This window comes from Ursus americanus, chromosome 20, assembly GCF_024610735.1.
Source record: "Ursus americanus isolate L20-20 chromosome 20, mUrsAme1.1.p, whole genome shotgun sequence".
In the NCBI taxonomy this organism is placed as follows: domain Eukaryota; kingdom Metazoa; phylum Chordata; class Mammalia; order Carnivora; family Ursidae; genus Ursus; species Ursus americanus.
Window position 1 is genome coordinate 17,275,242 of NC_142146.1, and position 15,396 is coordinate 17,290,637.

Genomic DNA, 15,396 nt, shown 5'->3' on the forward strand with positions numbered 1-15,396 from the left:
ATAAAGGCAATTCCAAATGTGCACCTGTACCATCACCATGTGTCTTCAGTAACAACAATTAGATTTACTGTCCAAATTTTTCTAAGAGCATCCTGTATTAGTTTAAAATATAAAAAGCAACCCCAAAGAGGAACTCTATAGATAACTTCCAATGCAAAGTTACTTGGAAATATTTCCAGGCCAGTGCTTTGTGAAATATAAAATGAGATCAAGTAATTGTGAATCTTGACCTTGGACACACATCTGCTCAATCATTTGAAATGAATTATAATTTTGTTTGCCATAAGCTTTCAATTGTTTTCTTTTTATAAATTAGACTTGTGTTTTCTTAAGAATTTTTCCTATTTATATACCTTTTAATTTTAATTTAATTTACAAGTTAATGAGAATTAATAGAAATCAAATTTATTATACATATATATTATTAAATAGGATTGAACAGATTTGTTCTATTTTGTGTTGGTATATGATGCCTTTGATGGCTATTCAGGTCATGTTTCTGAGTAATAGCCAACCCTGCATTTTATTTTCTTACTAAGACCAGCTGCAATTATTTCCTTGGTTACCTTTAATATATGGAGGTTAATCTTTTATTGTAGTAGCTTGATTTCTTTTCTATCTAAGCTTATTCAATTTTATATTTATTTTCTGTAATCAGTACTGCACATCAAAATAGTTTACAAAATAAAATAGTGCTAAAAATCTTATAAAGAAACACCTTTTTGCAATCCCCAGTTCTCTCTTTTCCAAAAAATTTAGTTCTCTTTAGCTTTTTCTGGCACTTGATTTTCCATTGTGATAGTTGAGGATTTAGTTTTCTTATTTCTTCTTCTTCCCCATCTACCATCCTACCAATATTGTTTTTTTTTTTTTTAAAGATTTTATTTATTTATTTAACAGAGATAGAGACAGCCAGCGAGAGAGGGAACACAAGCAGGGGGAGTGGGAGAGGAAGAAGCAGGCTCCCAGCGGAGGAGCCTGATGTGGGGCTCGATCCCAGAACGCCGGGATCATGCCCTGAGCGTGAAGGCAGACGCTTAACCGCTGTGCCACCCAGGCGCCCCCATCCTGCCAATATTGTTATTGCACAATTTGGGGTTAAATCAATATTCAATGTTTACATTATTATTACTGTACAATTATTGTTCAATGTTGCTCATCTTTCCTTTCTAGTAGACCTTTTTGTTTTTCTTGGACTTAAGAATTGCCTTCTTTTTTGTTTGTTTTCTAAATTTTTTATCTAGGTATCATTTCTTCTTTCCAGTTCTTCCAAAAAGATTATAAAAGCCCTCTCTGTACTATATCCATGTGGTCAAACATGGCGGTTACTCTCAATTTTGTTTTCCTGGACACCCGATTCTGGTAGCTGCTTACTACAATGTAGACTGGATTTGAATTTAGGTCTGCTGCATGGCTATTGTCCTGGAACTTACATTTGCTCCTTTTCTACTTGGAGTCTTTCTTAGATTTCTAGTGATTTTCCCTTTCTTTTTTCTTTCTTTCTTTTTCCTTCCTTCTTTCTCTCTTTCCTCCTTTCTCTCTCCCTTTCTTTCTTTCTTTCTTTCTTTCTTTCTTTCTTTCTTTCTTTCTTTCTTTCTTTCTTTCTTTCCTCTTTCTTTCTTTCTTTCTTTCTTTCTTTCTTTCTTTCTTTCTTTCTTTCTCTCTTCTCTTCCCTCTTCTCTTCTCTTTTTTCCCTTCCTTCCTTCCTTCCTTCCTTCCTTCCTTCCTTCCTTCCTTCCTTCCTTCCAAGTTTTCATTTAAATTCCAGTTAGTTAACATACAGTGTAATATTAGTTTCAGGTGTAGAATTTAGTGATTCATCACTTACACACTCTTCTTTTTTAACTCTCCTGTTGTGCTGAAGTGTATCTTCCAGTACTTTCCTAAAAAAGGAATGTTCTGGATTTTATAATTTTGGATGCTTGTATGTCACAAAATATTTTTAGGAGAGCCTGTACTCTATTGGGTGGATGTAGTATTCTCAGATGAAAGTCATTATCCTTTCATATTTGAAGGCATTACTTCAGTCTTTTAGTATCCAGTTTTGCTGTTTGGAAAGCCAGTGCTTTCTGATTCCCATTACTTGATATATGAGCTCTTTTATTTATCCAGAAAATTTTAGGTTGTTCTGTTTATCCACAGCTTTGGGTAGGTCTCTCTTCATTCAGTGTGTTTGGAGCTAGGTGTGTACTTCAATATTGGAGGCTTTAAACTTCAGTCTTGGGAAATTTTTCTGCCTTATTTATTCATTATTTTCTCCCTTCCCCTTTACCTTCTAGAATTCCTATTAGTCTTAGATCTATATGCTAAATAATCTCCTAATTTAAAAAATAATTATTCTCTTAGTTTTCAACTCTGTCTCTTTGTTCTACTTCAGTTATTTCTTCCACTTAATTTTCTAGTGCTTCTATTGAATATTTAATTTTGATTTACACATTTTTTAATTTCCCCAACTTTTATCTTGTTCTTTATTTCATTTTTATGGAATCCTGATTTTATTCTCCCTCAGGATAATGTAGACTTTTCTCTTCAGCACTCTGCATTGTTTCTATATCTTCTGGTTCCATCTCCCCCCCCCCCCCCCCACCCCACAATCTCTCTTTCTTATTGGAGACTTTTCTCAAATGTCTATTGATTCTGGGCTGACAAAGACATGAATTAAGCTGTCGGAAGCTCTGTGAGTTCCAGCTAAGACTGCCATCTGTGGACTTCATTAGAACACAATGACATTTTTCCTTTGGAAACCCCAAAAGTTATTACCTAAACTTTTTTCAGAGAATACATCTCCAGTATCTTGACTGAGGCAATGTCTATCTGTTGCTGTCATTTGGGGAATGGTGTGGACAAAGGGTCCTCAGGGAGTTATGGTCAGTTGATAGACTTTCCCTGAATTCCCATAGGTTCATCCATACTCTGCTTTGTTTCTTTCTGGCTCAGTCAGTGTCTTTGGAAAATAAATCTCTCTTTTTCTGCTAGTGGCAGAGGGAACTCAATTAGTCAGTGGTGTCATGTGTGAATGTGAGGAGGGACCTGTGGACTTGGTCTTAATTCTGTCTTTTGAGCTTTTTTTAACTTCACGTCTCCTTGTGTGGCACACTGGGCTCTACAGGGTGAATGGGCTCCCTTTTGGCCCTCTTATTCTAGGACACATGGTTTGGGACTTCTGCTTGGTTCATTCTCCATCCATTCTCCATCTTATAAAAATTCATCGGAGTATCTTTTTTAAAAATATTTTATTCATTTATTTGAGAGAGAGAGAGAGTGAGCAAGACAGAGCTTGGGGTGGGGGGAGGCAGAGGGAGATGCAGGCTCCCTCCTAAACAGGGAGCTGGTTGCAGGGCTCTATCCCAGGACCCTGAGATCATCACCTGAGCTGAAGGCAGACACTTAAGCCACCTATGTGCCTCTTGTTGGAATATCTTATCCTCTGTCATCACCAAGCCCATTCTCATTCTCCTTGTGAGTTAGTAATTTATTAAAGAAAGTTTATTTCCCCTCATTTTAGCAAGATTTTGAGAGCTAGAAGACATACACGCATATGATTAATCTACCTTTTTTTTTTTAAAGATTTTATTTATTTGTCAGAGAGAGAGAGAGAGCACAAGCAGGGGGAGCTGCTTGTGCTGAGCAAGGAGCCCAATGTGGGACTCGGTTCCAGGACCCTGAGATCATGACCTGAGCCGAAGGCAGACATTTTAACCCAATGAGACACCCAGGCATCCTGATCAATCTACCCTTTAAACCCAAATGGGCAGTCCAGTTACATTGATTAGTCTAAACATTAGATATAACAAAATATCCCACTTTCATTTTAACTCTCTAACTTTAAAAAAAAAATTTTTTTTTTTTTTTTGCTTGCACTCAAATTGTGAAGGACTCCCTAGAAAAAAGTTACTTTGTTTACAAGGATAAATAAACTTTTATTTTGTTTTTCTCTGTCCTGCCCCTCATCACCATTCTGCCCAACCTTTTTCTTATTAATATTATTAGAGTTACACTTAAGTGTTACTAACTTAAAAATTATCTTCAACTTTCAAAACCTTTTATCATTAAATGAGGCAATATTTTGTAGTTTCAAATAAAGAATTTAGGGTAAGATTCTTACCCTAAATTAGTTTCTTTCCATTAAAGCAATTGCGTGGACAGGGTGTCAATGTGCTGTTGTCATTTTCCATGAGTATAAAATGATTTTATGTCTAAGAAGATAATCCAAAGAGGTTTGATATCACCATTTTAAAGATATTTTAAATGTAATAGTAATGAAAATATTTTTCAGTGTCTATCACTATGGGTATAAATATGGACTTTAGAGACTCTTATTTTTATGATGGGTATGGTTAAATTAAAATCTTATAGCATTAATTTGAAACCAAATGTAGAAGATGCCCATATTTTGGGAGGATGAAATAAAGCTGTAGTTCATAGAGCCTGAAAAATAGGCTGCGATGTGTGTGAAATCATGTCACCACAAAGGGGCAGCCTTGTCATATTTTATTTTTCTCTTCTCTTGTGCTAGAAGGCTTATTTACTCCCGGGAAAGAAACACAGAATCGACAAGTGGTGTTTAAGATGCATGTGACAAAACGTACTGAAAATGTAACCAGACAAAAAAGCTTTAGAAAAATCAAAATTCCCCTCTTCGTCTCTTTTTCTTAATGTAGATGAATTAGATGTTTTAAAATTGAGGTTGGTGTACAGTTATTTATAGTAAGCTCACTAGCTGGGAATTTGCCTTCCGAGGCAGCAGAGTAGAAAGCACTAACTTTATATTAATATACTAATATTTAGGTATGTGTGGTTTTACAAATGGCATTTAATTTTAATGTCTAAATATATTTCCATGTAAAACACTGTATATTTTAATGACTTGTTCTGTGAAACATGTCCAGGTCTTGCCTCTGCACTTACTTGCAACCTTGGATGCCACACAAGGAGCAGACCTGACTCAGTGGCGCGCTAAGCAAAGCACAGTCAAGGTCGGCTCTAAGTGCTGCCGCCTGTCAAGTAAGACCGACACTGTGCCCTCCCATTATAGAATGGCTCTGAAGGAGGGGGTCTGCTGGAAATGAACTTGCTCGCAGACCTGCCATTTCACATTTCTTTAACTTTTCAAATACCCACATTTTAATATAAGCCTCTCATGCCCTCATTTTCCCCCCCGATCCCAAATTTAAAAAAAAAGAAAAGAAAAAAGAAAAAACAAAAATCAACTATGGTAATAGATTTCAGACACGGGCTTTAGTGCATACTCAAGAGGTCACATGTTTATCCTGCAACCAAACAGGCTGTGCACATTTCTACATTTCTCAAATGATATTTGGCTGTTGCTACTGGTAGTAACAACAGAAAAATACTTGATTCAGTGGAACATTTATCAAAGACTCAAGTGCTTATCAAATGCTGTCATGTGCCAGGCATGTAGGAGTGAATATGAGATGAAAGCCATGTCCTCTGTCGCTCGAAATCTCAGTCTTATGGGGAAGACTTTGCTTTCTTCACTCAGCAGTTAACCCCTGAGCTGCGACATCTGGCAGTGAACAAGACAAGTATGCCAGACGTGGTCAGTGTCTTCATGGAGCTTCTAGTTGTATTACAAGGTGATAAAGACTAGAAAGTTGTCTATGCAAAATACTATTATGTTAGTTGGGATAGGTCATGTTATGCTGCAGTAACAAGTGACCTGAAAGTTTCAGCAGCTTAAAACAGTGGCAAACCACAGTCTGTGGGACAAAGCCCACTGTGGCCTGTTTTTGTAGGTCCTGTGAGCTAACAATGGCTTCTAAAAAATTTTTAGATGGTTGTCCAAAAAAAAAAAGAAAAGAAGAAGAAGAAGAATATGTGACAGCGATCCCATGTGGCTCTTGAAGACTTAACTATTTATTATCTGGCCCTTTATAGAAAAGGTCTGTGGCTGGCTCAGTTGGAAGAGCATGCCACTCTTTTTTTTTAATAATAATATTTTTTTATTATGTTATGTTAGTCACCATACAGTACATCCCTAGTTTTTGATGTAAAGTTCCATGATTCATTACTTGCGTATAACACCCAGTGGAGCATGCCACTCTTGATCTCGGGTCCTGAGTTTCAGCTCCATGTGGGGTGTGGAGAGTACTTAAAATGAATAAATAAACAAACTTAAAGTTATAACCCACTATATGTTTTTTTTAAAAAGAAAAGAAAACATTTGTCCACCCTGGCTCAAAACAGCAAGGTTTCTATCTTAGCTCATACTGTGTGTACAGTGTAGGTCACTCAGGGAGCCGTGCTCAGAGACCCAGGCTGGCTGAAGCTCCTGTACACTGCTTCAGCATTGCAGGGGCAGGAAAGAGAAAGCATGGCAACCAGACCTCAGCTCTTAAGACTTATGCCCAGACTTCATGGGTCAAAGCAAGTCATGTTTAAAAGGGTGAAGATGTGTCCGTCCTCCCCAGAGAATATAGTCTATCATAACTATCGGCCACAGAGGAAAATGTGATTGACTCTGTCTGTGGGGCCTTCAGGTGAGGAGTGGAGCAGGAAAGCATTCCAGGCACGGAGTACAGCAGTACAAAAGGTCAGAGACCCGAAGCGGTGCAGGGCGCCTCGGCACGCGCGTGACATTCAATGTGTCAAGACAGTAGAGACTTTGGTGAGTGAGGAGCTTGGGCCCTAATGTTTGGTCAGAGACTTACTTATCTTTAGAAATTTCCAGACTGGAAATTATGTGATCAGATATGGGATGTGGAGGATAATTGTAATGGCAGGTGAGGGGTACCATGAGGAAAGACTGGAGACCGATCCCCAGTTTAGGAGATGTATCAGTTAAGATCTGTTCGGATGCAAAAAGCCAGACTAACAATGGCTTATGCCATAAGGACATGTAATTTTCTCATAACAAGGGACCTGGAGGTGGGCAGTTCTAGAGCTGATTGAACAGTTCAAGGAAGTCAACCATGATCTAGGCATTTCTGTCTTTTCCCTCCATTATCCTCAGCAGATTGCCCAGAGCTCCAGCCATCACTACCAAATTCAGACAGGAAGTAGGATGGTGGCTAGGTTAAAAAAACCCAATTCTGTTCTTCAAATGGCTACTTCCTTTTATCATTAAAGAAAATCTTTCACAGGGGGTCCCATTATATGTCTCACATTGTGTTGGCCAAAGCCAAGTCCTGTTACCACCCCCAGCTATAAGGGAAACTGTCTAGGTGAGCTTTCTGCCTCTGTAGTTGGAGATAAGAAAGGGAAAAGGGGGTGGCTAATGGCTTTTTGAGAGCTAGTCCATAGTATTTGCCGCCAAAGACTCTTGCAATTGAAAGATGTAATGTGGGTTTTACCTGTGGCCGCAGCAGAAGAGGATATAGCAGAAGGATTAGATTCAGCAGTTATTTGGGACCCAGAATTTAAAAGATTTTTTTTGTGCCTAGTTAATGAGGTGTGAGAATAAGTAAGAAAGAGTCTGAGTTTGTGAAGATTGTGACACCAGAGAATTGGGTGAGGGGATTTAAGGTGTAAGGTTTTGGACATACTACTTTAGAAATCTGATCATATCCTTTCCTGGTTAAAGTCCTTTAGTTGTTCCCTATGACATTCCTTAGGGCACCCAAACTCCTTTCTTCATGATCTCACCTTTGCTCTTTGCCCTAGCCTCATGGGACAAATTGCTCCTTCCTGAACAGACCAGGCTGATACCTCTGTGACTTCCAACATAGTGCTCTCTCTGCCTGGAATGCCCTCTGCTACTCAATTCAAATGCCATTCCTCTAGGTGGTGTCTCTGATGTCTACATCTGATAGGTTCTATTTCTAGGCTCCTTTAGTCTACCAGGCTTGCCTTTCTCAGTATATAGGGCAGATGCCGTTCTCAGTGCACAGGGCAGTGGTTAATCGCCATTCCCTTCTTGAGGTAAAGGAAACTGGTTTTCTTGACTTTCTTTCTCAGAAAGCACTTTATAATATTTACTGAGTAAATGAATAGATGAAGAAATGAATGAACAAATGAACTAAAACACACCCAGGTAGAAATATTTAGAAGCCAGTTACAAATAAAAAATAATGATTAGGGAAGATACTTGGGTTTGAGATCTTGATCTGACAGCTAAGATTTTGTGGGAAGAGCATTTAATATAAGACGAATTGAGGATTAAACTGAAATCAGGTACATAAATGGGGAAAGTTACAAGCAATTCCCGCTGGCATCACAGCAAATAATGTAATCCAGTGTATGAAAGGAAAGAGTTTACTTTCTTGAGTGCCAACAAAGTTTGAGAAATCAAATTAGACCTCTCTTGTATTGCTAGAATCTTGGCATTTTAATTGTTTTCTAGAAGATTAGAGGATTTTAATTGTTCTTGGTTGGCTCAACTGCCGCTGAGAAATCTATGTCATTACAGAAAAAATGAATTAGTGTTACGCTCTGATAGGGAAGTCAAAGTCCTTATATGCATATTATTTCATATGCCTCTAAAATATCCTGGCTAAATAGGCATAATGAGTCTGTAGCTTTTGTAGGTCTCTTGACCTGTCTTTCTTTGAACCTGTTGTGTGGTTTACTCCTCATTAACCAGATCTAGTATCTATTTGAGTCTAAGCCAACACAGAGTGTTCTTAAAAGACTACAGAATATTGAGTCTCTTGTGTTGCATACCCTCATATAGCATCTGTGTAGTAAGGGTAGCCACACAATTTCTAGAATTTCTCTCAGTCAACAAATTGCCTTCATGTCACTAGGAAAGCAAGAATTTCTGTCAAGCCCACCAGTTTCCTTATATTGCTATTAGGTCATGTGAAATAAGGAAATATTGAAGCAAATTCAGTCAAATCTAATTTCTAAAAAAATTTTCTAAAATTCTCATGCCACCAGTGGGTCATTCTGCAATTCTGAGATTTGAATAGCAGTTGGCTTCCAGGAAAAGATGAGAATGGCAGTCCCAAGAAAGTCCTAGCGGGGCGTCCTGAAAGTGCTGATCTTGACCAAATGATTATTATGCTGTTCTGGTGGGTTGGATTCCCCATAATTGACTGCATAAGTGAATGAGGGGGCCCTGAATCTTTACCATCTTAGGAAAAAATTGGAACTAAAATCTTCCCAATGTTGGGTTTATAAGGCCCATAAAAACACCAAAGACCAAGGATAATAAAGTTTATTTTAGTGTGTGTTTTCATGTGGGCATATTGAATTATGGTTTAGTTCTCTGAGAAATTTTTAATGTAAGGGGTAGAATCTGATGTGTTCTGGACATGTTATTTTCATTCCGTGAGTTTTCCCAAAGTGTGTTCTCTGAAACAGCATGGTGAGTGGGTAGAGTGCCTATTTTTACACAGACTAATTCAACAGTGCATGGTACTACACATCTGATCAGTCTCCCCAGCCTCCTAAGTGTACTGAAGCCATTGGAGCCTTTCGGACTCTATAATCATGCCATGAACAGTGTGTGTGTATGTGTGTGTGTGTGTGTGTGTGTGTGTGTGTGTGTGTGTGTGTGAGAGAGAGAGAGAGAGAGAGAGAGAGAGAGAGAACAAGAAAGAGTAAGAGCCTGACTTCCTGTTTTTATAAGAATCTGACCCTTAGCACTCCTGCTTACTATTAGAACCACATGTTTAAAGTTTCATTCATTATTCCAAGAAATAGTAACTAGAACAAAGCCCACTTTGGAAAATGATTTTAGAAGAGCCCATATTTAGTAAGGATACTGGTTTCCCCAAGAATCTAGTCTACCGATAGATGTCCTAGAGTGAAATGATGTTTGTGTACCAAAGATATGGACTTACCTAGAATTCAGAAAGTACTTTTATATCAGATGTTGAATTTTTCATCTTACAACTCTTTGTTATAATAATTCCGTCAATAAAATCAATCAAATACTGATGCTGTTGAGAAAGAAAAACACTTTAGCTGTCTCTCATCCAGGGAAGGGCCTGCACTGGGGAAGGAAACTTTGGAGGAGTGGGTAGCACAGTGGAAGAGCTCGCATTAGGAATCTGAGTGGCTTTCAGAAGAGGAAGTGCCAATGAGGCAGGGGTTTGTTGAGCATCTTTCCGAGAACCCCTCATCCCCCACTGAGGCCTGCATGGAGAGGCTATTACTGAGGATCTTGTCCTGTGGAAGTTGGAGGTTGGCCTTCATTTCCTAAGGCAGAAGGAAAGAGCAGAGCGGTAGATGGGTGCGGTTGCAAGGTGGATATCTCTCTGGACTGTTACACAGTTGTGTTCAAGTAGATGCCTCTGTCATTGCCTGACACTATAGAAATTTCAACGGATCATTTCCTGAAATTGTCACAGTCATTCATGGTTTTCATTTTACTCAGGGAAGACATTTTTATCATGGTGAAAATTTTAGCTGTGCTTTGAAGGAAAGGAGTAACCCCCCATAGCTACATCTCTTAAGCATTTACTATGGGATGAAAGTTATATGTTCATTACCTCATCCAATATCTGAGTCCCATTCCCATCCTCACAGATAATGAAAAGAGTTAGAGAGATTATAAAACTTGCTTAAATCACCCAGCTAATAGACTGACGGTGCCAGGGATGAACCACATCTGGCTCCAGTGTTCATCTCTTCATCAACTCTCTTTATAGTATTCCCCCAGAAAGATCAATCCAGGTAAAGAAAAAGGCATCCTTGAGGGCATGGGGTGCTCATAATCAAGTACCGTGTTGAGCGAATTGGATGACTCCAACAGTTTTGTTGAGATGGATGTTTTAAGTTGGGCAATATTGACAGGTATCAGTAATCTGAACATGGCCTGCAGGGTCTTGCATGGTCTGGCCGTGCCTCTCATTGTCTATCCTCCAGCCAACCTGGCCTTTTTTCAGTTCTTCAAGTGACCATGCTCTCCTGATCACAGGACCTTCTCTCAGTTCCTTGATGGATCATGTTTCCTTGATCACAGGACTTTTGCACATGTAGGTTCCTCTGCTGGATGTCTCTTTTCCACTTTCTCTTCTTACCTAGTTAACTCCTGCTCTCTGTTACATATTCCCTCAATCATCATTTTGTCACAGAAGATTTTCCTAACTGGCTGTGTCTCCTATGTTACGCTCTCATAGCATCAGAGATCTACCCGATCTTTAGTGTTCTTATCACAATTATAAATTTATATACGTGATGCTTTATTTAATGTGTATCTCTACCATTGGTCCCTATGGGCCATGTCAGTACGGATAGTTTCTGATCTGGTTAATGGAGAAATGGATGAATTAGTGAGTAAATGGACAGTACTGAAGGCATAGGGCAGCTGGAAACTTTATAAATGATAGCAGTCAGAACACATTCTGGCACTTACATGGGAGATGCTGTGATGAAGACAGGGGTTGGTAGATTATTCCATTGTTAAATACCCTATGGAATGGATTAGAAGGGAAAGTTTTCTGATGAGATGCACCTAGGTTCTAGTAGGAAAAGGGAGGGCCTGAGTTCCCAGCACATTTAACCTATGGTCACAGAATGAAAAGAAAGATTCAGATACAAGAGCTGAGGAGTTAATGAGCATATGGGCAAGAGAGAAGAGGCAGAGATTTCAAGCCCAGAAAATGGGGAAAATGAGATGCCATCTGCTGCTTGGGGTATCCCAGATGACTGCAGATGATGAGCTCAGTCTGGGTGTGAATGGCCAGGTGCCGCCTACTGCTGGGATTGAATTGGCGTGGTTTTGATTTTGGGAGCTACTGACACAGGTGGTAGGTGAAAGCGCCCTATGGAGAGGAATGGAAATACCTTACAACCCCTTGCAAAATATAAGTTTCATAGGCTCTTTTTGAGAAAACAGAGTAGCTGAGTTATGGATCCAATGTCACATAGATAGTAAATGACAGAGCAAGAATCTAGGCACTCAACCAGAGACCACACACATTTTCCATCTGAAGGTTGATAGCTATAGGCTGTAGCACAAACAGGCTACAGTTTTAGCATTTCCTGTATCATTCATTCTATCAAAGGAGAGATTTTTTTTACTGATTTTTTTTTTTTTGGCAGAATGTGCTATATGTAAAATGTCATCTGCTGTCATTTTGAATTTCTATAATAGCACATGAATGTTTTTATGACCACAGTTTCTGAAATAAATCCTTTTTCTCTGTTCCAAATATAATCACAGATGTAGAAAGAGTAATAGAAACATTACTGCTACTACCAAAATCTTCCAAATGGCCAAACAATATTAGCTTTTGTTCTCTTTATGAATACTTCTCTACTATCTGCGTTTTTGCAGACGTCCATCTCAGTTTCTGCCATTATCTACATTACATAGAGTGAGTAGAACCCTTGTGAGTACCACTCCTTAGTTTTTGCCTGTGAAAATCAATGGGATTTTTATAAAAATGAGATAATTTCTATGTAGCACTAAAACTAAAAGTCAAAGGATTATTTTAGATTGTAAGTACATGAAGTCTATGTGTACTAAAATTATAGTGAGCTCCTAAAAATATTGATATGTTATACTATTTCTACTAATTTTCTGCAGTACCCACAATGGTGGAATGGGAAGATTAAAGCAAGCCATCTAACATATGAAGTCTTTTTTTATAAAAAGATTTGTTTATTTTAGAGACACAGAGAGAGAGAGCACACGAGTGAAGGAGGAGGGGTAAAGGCAGAGGGAGAGAGAGAATCTCAAGCAGTCTTCCTGCTGAGCATGGAGCCCAGTGCGGGGCATGATCCCAGGACTCTGAGATCATGATCTGAGCTGAAATCAAGAGTCGGATGCTTAACCGACTGAGCCACCCAGGCACCCCTAAATTTGTGAATAGTCTTAAAAACACTTTGTATCTCTTGCCTCTGGAGATGTGTCATGAAAAAGGTTGCTGTGGCCAATGTCGTAGAGGTTGCTGCCTATGCTCTCCTCTAGGATTTTGATGGATTCAAGATAAAAAGCTTCTGCACAGCCAAGGAAACAGTCAGAAAAACTAAGAGGCAGCCCACGGAATGGGAGAATATATTTGCAAATGACACTACAGATAAAAGACTGGTATCCAAGATCTACAAAGAACTTCTCAAACTCAATACACAAGAAACAAATAAACAAATCATAAAATGGGCAGAAGATATGTATAGACACTTTTCCAATGAAGACATACAAATGGCTAACAGACACATGAAAAATGTTCAAAATCATTAGCCATCAGGGAAATTCAAATCAAAATCACACTGAGATACCACCTTACACCAGTTAGAATGGCAAAAATTGACAAGGCAAGAAACAATTGTTGGAGAGGATGTGGAGAAAGGGGATCCTTCCTACATTGTTGTTGGGAATGCAAGTTGGTACAGCCACTCTGGAAAACAGTGTGGAGGTCCCTTAGAAAGTTAATAATTGAGCTACCCTATGATCCAGCAATTGCACTACTGGGTATTTACCCCAAAGATACAGACATAGTGAAGAGAAGGGCCATATGCACCCCAATGTTCATAGCAGCATTGTCCACAATAGCTAAATCATGGAAGGAGCCGAGATGCCCTTCAACAGATGACCGGATTAAGAAGTTGTGGTCCATATATACAATGGAATATTACTCAGCTATCAAAAAGAACGATTTCTCAACATTTGCTGCAACATGGACGGCACTGGAGGAGATAATGCTAAGTGAAATAAGTCAAGCAGAGAAAGACAATTATCATATGGTTTCTTTCATCTATGGAACATAAGAACTAGGAAGATCGGTAGGAGAAGAAAAGGATAAAGAAAGGGGGGTTAATCAGAAGGGAGAATGAAGCATGGAAGACTGTGGACTCTGAGAAACAAACTGAGGGGTTCAGAGGGGAGGGGGGTGGGGGAATGGGATAGGCTGGTGATGGGTAGTAAGGAGGGGGCGTATTGCATGGTGCACTGGGTGTTATACACAACTAATGAATCATTGAACTTTACATCAAAAACCAGAGATGTACTGTATGGTGACTAACATAATAAAAAATATTATTATAATAAAAAAAATTAAAAAAATAAAAACACTTTGTAAAACTCAGCCCTCTACTATTTCTCATTACTACTACTGGACTTAGAGGATAGATAGATATTTAGATAGGTAGATAGATATGCATATACAGTTCACCCTTGAATAACATGGGTTTGAACTGCACTGGTCCATTTATATGTAGATTTTTTTCAGTAAATACAGTTCAGTGGTCTAAGTGTACTTTTTCTTCCTTAGGATTTTCTTGATAACATTTTTTTTGGTCTACCTTTACTTTATTGTAAGAATACAGTATGTAATACATATAACGTACAAAGTATGTGTTAGTTGACTGTTTATGATATAAGCCACAGTTGGATATTAGTAGTTAAGTGTTGGGGGAGTCAAAAGTTATACATGGATTTTTGACTGTGCTGGGCATTAGCACCCCTAACCCTCACATTGTTCAAGGGTCAACTATGTATCTATGTATTTATCAAAAGATACAGCTCTGTCAGTATACAGTGATAACACGAAGTATGGATCTTGCATACTAGTTAGGAATGATAGACCCTAAATGCATAAATGAATATTAAACAAAAATAGAACCCTAGTTCCCCTCACTGTCCCATTTCTGCTCCAACAAGATGAAGGAAACTATCATGAACCAGGAGAAACTCACCAAACGGCCAGCACAAGTGCACATTGGTGGGGAAAGAACTGCTCCCCGAAAGAAGGTGGTTCATAGAATGGCTAGAGCAGATGATAAAAAACTTCAGTTCTCCTTAAAGATGTTAGGGGTAAACAATATCTCTGGTATTGAAGAAGTGAATATGTTCACAAACCAAGGAACAGAGATCCACTTTCACAACCTGAAAGTTCTGGCAGCCCATTACAGGCCATGCTGAGACAGAGCAGCTGACAGAAATGCTACAAACTGAGGGCTTCAGAGGGAAGGGGGGTGGGGGAATGGGATAGGCTGGTGATGGGTAGTAAGGAGGGCACGTATTGCATGGAGCACTGGGTGTTATATGCAAGTAATGAATCATGGAACTTTACATCAAAAACTAAGGATATACTGTATGGTGACTTGCATAACATAATAAAAAAATATTATTAAAAAAAAGAGAAAGAAATGCTACCCAGAATCTTAAAACAACTTGGTGCAGACAGTCTGACTAGTGGGGGAGACTGGCTGAAGCTCTGCCCACACAACCAGAGAGGAGGAGGAGGATGAAGCTCCATTTCTTGTGGAGAATTTTGATGAGGCTTCCAAGAATGAAGTAAACCAATGAATTGAGCCAACCTCTGAAGAAGATAAAACTTGAAGAAGTTACTGGAAGTTGCTATTTTGTATTATATTAGGACTGCTTTTCAAGATTTTGTTCATGGATCTGACAAAATCTAGATCTCTAATACTTTTAAGGCCAAGTCCCTTGGACATGCAGCTCTTTTCAGTGTTTGCTTAGACATAACTCATTCTTTGCTGCTAATTAAGCTAAAGAAGCCTGGGAATAAAGTTTGAAACAAG

At 38.8% G+C, this 15,396-nt stretch overlaps 1 protein-coding gene and 1 pseudogene across 2 annotated transcripts in view; both read left to right on the forward strand.

Moving 5' to 3' along the window:
• The window catches only part of NEK10 (NIMA related kinase 10), a 219,997-nt gene that overhangs the window by 71,996 nt on the left and 132,605 nt on the right, over nucleotides 1–15,396 (forward strand). The window lies entirely within an intron of this gene.
• Nucleotides 14,341–15,169, forward strand: LOC123777680 (transcription factor BTF3-like; annotated as a pseudogene).